This window comes from Echinops telfairi, unplaced genomic scaffold (assembly GCF_000313985.2).
Source record: "Echinops telfairi isolate 266 unplaced genomic scaffold, ASM31398v2 ScPeMD7_7469;HRSCAF=8507_1, whole genome shotgun sequence".
Classification (NCBI taxonomy): domain Eukaryota; kingdom Metazoa; phylum Chordata; class Mammalia; order Afrosoricida; family Tenrecidae; genus Echinops; species Echinops telfairi.
Window position 1 is genome coordinate 8,331,336 of NW_022111373.1, and position 5,655 is coordinate 8,336,990.

Sequence of the window (5,655 nt, forward strand, 5' to 3'; positions counted from 1 at the left end):
TTCAAAAACAAGAAAAGAACAAGCGCCGCATGTTTCGAGTTGAAAAAAACAACTGAATAAAATGGCAAAGCACGAATTGCAATCCTGAAGAATTAGGTGGGCAAAAGATTGACCAACACAAGAAGCCCCAAAAGAAGATGAAGAAGACAGGAGTGCAGTCACCATGTCACAAGAATTGGTTGACACTCAACCATTACAAGAGGCAGCATACGCTCAAGAACCAATGGTGCTGAAGGAAAATGTGCTGAAGGCGTTAGGCAGAAATCAGGCTCCCGGACTTGACAGAGCACCCAGTGAAATGTTTCAGCAAGCTCATGAAGCACTGGGAGAGCTGGGGTACATCAAGGCATTTAGAAGACGGCTACTTGGCCAACTAACTGGAAGAGATCCATATTTGTGCCCACTCTAAAGAAAGGTGATTCAACAGAATGTGGGACTTATCTAATATTAATATCATATGCAAGTAAAATTGTGCTGAAGATATTGCAATGCAGCGGTACATTGACAAGGAGTAGCCAGAAATTGAAACTGGGTTCAGAGAAGGATAAGCCCATATCAGATGGCTCTTGGCTGAAGGCAGAGAATACCAGAAAACCATTTGCTTGTGATTTATTGACTGTGTAAAAGCATTAACCCATGTGGATCGTAAGAAACTATGAATAACATTGAGAAGAATGATGATTTCAGAACATTTCATCACACTCATAAGGAATCAGCCCTCAAACCAAGAAGCAGTCATTTGAATAGAAGCAGCGGATACTGCTTGGTTTCAAATCAGCAGAGTTGTATCCATCTATAGTTTATAATTTATAATTTTTTATATTTTGTTTATAATTTGAGAGGCTGGATTACTTGAAGGACTCAGTATCAGGATGGAAGAAAGGCTCCTTAGCATGCAGTTGAAACAATGTTGCTTGCTCAAAGGCAAGAGAACTTGAAACTTTAACGGATCATGGTCAAAGACCATGTAATGCCTTTAGCATGCATTACAACTCCATGTAAAGAAAACAAAAAATTGTCGCAACTGGACCAATCGACAACATGTGGCAAACAGAGAAGAGACTGACATGACCAAGGATTTCATTTGACGTGTGTCCACCATCAGTGCTTATGGAGGTGGCAGTCTTGACACCAAATGCTATTGTGCACTGGGCAACCCTGCTGCCCAAGGACTATTTAAAATGTTGAAGGGCAAAGATGTCACTTTGAGGACTGAGAGCACCTGCCCAACCCATGGTATTCCCAGTCCCTGCCTAGGCACGTCAAAGCTGGGGGAGGAATAGGGAAGCCTGCCGAAGACACGGCGTGTTGGAATGGTGGTACTGGGAAGAATTCCGAAGTACATGGGCCGCCAGAAGTCTAACAAACCGGTAGTGGAAGAAGCACAGCCAGGATGTGCCTTAGCGATTAGGGTGGGGGTCTTGGTCACATGTACTTTGGACATGCTATCACGAGTGAAAGAGCAGGCCCTGGAGCAGGGGTCTCCTCTTTGCCACCAAGCCTCTTAGAGGAGGAGACCCCTCACTGTGGTGGCTAGCCACCATGGCTGCAACAAGGGGTGCAAGTCGAACCCTTGTGGGGAAACACTGGACAATGTTTAGTTCTGTTTACAGGGCCGCTCTGAGTTGAACAGACTCACCGGCACCTAGCAACAACACATGTAAACTATCTGTTCACATGAAACATTGTAAGTGAATGCTTACAGTAACATTATTCAAAATGGCTGAAAGTAGAAGCAGCACAAATGCTCATCAGTTTAGGAATGGATAAATAAAATATTGGGTTTGATTTGGTCTTTCTACAATAGAATATTATTCAACCATGAAAATGACTGAAAAACTTAGACATGCTGCAACCTGAATGAACATTGAAAATATGATGCTAAGGGGAAGTCAGTCATAAAAGACTACATATTGCATGACCTTGTGGGATATAAAAAGACTTTTCCACAGCTTTGTCTCTCCCAAAGATATGCCAAACCTTAGAGGCTATTTGCCAGCACATGGTGGGAGGTCAGATGCATTCAGCCTTCAGACTACTTTCTGGTCCCACCTGTGGGCCCTACTCCCTGCTGTTAAGGACAATGGATTACTTCTCCCTGGAGGCATTCAGACATCAGTCTGGTCCACTGTCGGTGGGGTTCAATGATAATGGTGTCAATGGAGAGCCAGAGACCAGGTCAAACTGCTCAGTGACATCAAAATTAGGCTGCCTCCCAGAATCCAGGATCTACCCATCTTGTCACATGTATGCCCCCAATCCCTCCCCTTCCTATTGCGTGTATACCCCTAGATTGTCCCCCACTCATTACTGTATTACCTATAGCACAACTCCTTTCTGTAACGTATGTCCTTACCTGTAATTAGGGGGCTTGCACACCCCCAAAAGAGATATAAGCCGTGGTTAGTAATAAACTCACTCTTGCTCGCTCCTGTAAGCACATCCTTCCACACCCTCACGTGGACCACCAAGCGGGGCTGAGGTGAGCATGCTACCACAAAATGCTACCTCAATCTCTTCTCCTTCTCTTATTTTCTATGACTTTATGATAATATTTACTTATTATCTCTGTACAGTTGTACCTACTGGACCTATGATGATTTGTTAGGGGCTGGCTACCCTGACATGACCTATGATGATTTGTTAGGGGCTGGCTACCCTGACATGACCTTATTTGTATGAAAAGCAAACACAGAGACCTCATTTCTATTGAGTCGAGGCCAACTCACAGCAATTCTATAGAACAGGGTAGAACTGCCCGGTGGCTTTCCAAGACTGTGACTCTTTACAAGAGTAGAAAACTCAGTCTTTCTCTCAGCGGGTGGCTTTGAACCGCTGACCTTGTGATTAGCAGCCCAACGTGTAACCACGACTCCTAGACTCCTATTTATATGAAAGGAACAGGCAGATCTATGCAGGCAGGAAGTAGATTAGTGGTTGCCAGGAGCTATGGAGAGAGGGAGCTGAAGAACAGGGAGGGGGTGACTGTCAGTGGTTATGGGATGTCTTTTGGGGGTGATGAAAATGTTCTCAATTTATATTATGGTGATGACTCCATAACTCTGTATATGTTATGTAAATAAAAGCTACCATTTCACACTTCAAACAGATGATTTTATAATAGAGAAGTTATTGTTCACTAAAGCTGTTAATAATCATAATAAAAGGAGGCCATAAATGAAGTTAACCCATAGGTGACACGAGAATAGAGGATACTTATAACATCTGCAGTCACAAGGGATGGATTTCAATACACAAGAAACAAAAAGCAAGCCAGATAGAAAAATATCAGAAGCTTCAAAGAAAAGGAAAATGAGACAGGTAACTCATAGAAGGAGAACTCAAATGGCAATCTAACAAGTGAGTAATGCTGGAGCCCGGGAACCCTGGTGGTGTCATGGTTACTTGTTGGGCTGCGATCCGAATGGTTGGCAGTTCGAAACCCCTAGCAACTCTGCAGGACAAAGACTGGGCTTTGACTTTCTACTCCCGTAAACAGTTACGGTCTCGGAAACCCACTGGGGTCGCTATGCATCAGCAGTGAAGGGATGGAGGCAGGTTACAGAGGCAAGGATGCTGGAAACGAGACTCTTGCTGTATTTCTGGAGGGGTGAAGGAGATGAAGCTATTTGCAGCACTAAGTGGCTGTTTTGTAGTCAGAGGCAACATGCAAATAGAACAGATCCAATAATCCCATTGCTGTCTACATCTATCTTTGAGGGACTCTTGCACAAGAACTCCTGGAGACACCAGCAAGGGCATGTGTTGCAGTACAATTTATGGGAACAAGGAGTTGGCATCAGCCCAGGGTCTGTGCCGGGGTTGTGTACCTTCGAAGTATGTATGCAGCCACCTGGAGTAATGAACTACAATTACATCCAGCCAGGGTGGAGGGGATGGGTGGGGTGGAGAAAGAGTATGCGATGTACAGCACAGCAGGGTTTATTTCAGGAAGTGCAATATGAACAAAATACGACCGATCTTTCAAAGAGGCCCCTAGTTCTAAACAGGTATCATAGAAGGCAGTTTGGAAGAACAAATGATTAATATGTCTGCGTGGACATTTAAGTTTGTGGGGCAAGGCTGGAGTGCGGGAAGTAATGAGAAAGATATGATGGATAAAAGGGGGGCATGTCATAAAACAGTCACGCTAAATAGACCAAGAATTCTTGTGTGTTGTGGACTGAGGGAAGGAACATGGGCCCATTCAGTTGACGCATGACTCTCTGGAACAGAAATAAAACCATATGCATTACTTCCTAATGAAAACCACAGCAAGTACATCTGATGGTCAAAGCAGTGAAAACCCTGGGGATGGAAGAAGGAAGGTGGCAGGGAAGATAGGAGTGAGCCTGCAGCGGAGTCATCCCGTGTTCAGGCGCTGAGAAACGAGAAGATGCCTGGTAAACAGGTGGTGGCCGCCACTGATTACACCACCTTACACCACCGCCCTCTCCACCCACTCCCCTGCAGATGGCAGATAAGAGAAGAGATGGCATCACCCTGCACTGTCCCAATTTAGTGAATAAGAGGGAGAGAGAAAGGAAGGGTATTAGCAAATCGAGAAGAAAACCAACAGCCCGTGGAAGGTAAGTCACCAAATTACCAGCGAGAATTGGACTTCCTGGCTCAGGGAGTTAAAAGGCAGTATTTTAAACTATGAGCCAGGTACACTCAACAGCGGCAATCCTGGTGGAGCACCTGGGAGGTCTGCAATTGAAAACTCAGAACCTCAAATCCGCGAGTCTAGCGATGGCTATTTCGGAATTAAAATTGTTCAGGTTTTGTTTTAAGGATGAACAATGTGATGAGCCTGAGTGAATTTTTATGGAGATGGAAGTTGAGTCCCACCAGCCCTCGGTATTATAGGAAAACCGTGCACACTCCAATGAGTGTCAAATGCCTGTTTCCTTTCAGCCCCTAACAAAGGCATCCATCTAGTCCCGTCCTACCCAAAGGTTCTGTGGGTAACAGGGGACTCCCCAAGGGCAGGGGCTGTCTCCACAGTCTTGATCCTTCCTCCCCCCATTCTAGCACACCACAATGAGCCAGGATGCTGGGCCAAGGTCAGAGACCAGGCAACATTTATCTTTCTCACTTCTGATGGGGCCGACGCTGCATCGGTCGAGGGTTCAGTCCCCTGGTGCACCCACACCTCACCCGGGGAAGGAGCCCTCAGGGGTGAGACTTGGAAGTCAGCTGGGGAGAGTGGTGAGAAGGGGATAGCATCCTTGCTGTCCGTGCCCGAAACAACCAAGGCGGGTGAGATGCCAGCTTGCCAGGCCAGATGGCACTTGGAAGTCCAGGTGCACCAGATGCATCGAATCCAGACAGCCAAGCCGTCAAACCACGGAGAGAGGCGGCCGAATGGGAAGATGGCGAGAAGTGCGGGCCACGAGCTGAGCTCTGGTTCCCGCATTGGGCACGTTGAGTTTTATCCACACCCAGTGCCCTGGTGGCGCTGCGGGTGACCATAGGGACAGCGGCTTAAAGAGGCACAGCCTCGGGCACCCTATCTGGAGTCGCTCTGGGGCGAGATCGACTCGCTGGCAGGGGCGGTGATCCCAGCGTCCCACCCAAAGGAAGCGTGTCCTGCGAGAGCAGGGGTGCCTTGCAAGGGTCCGGGCCCGCTCCCTGACCGCCGCCTCGGAGCCC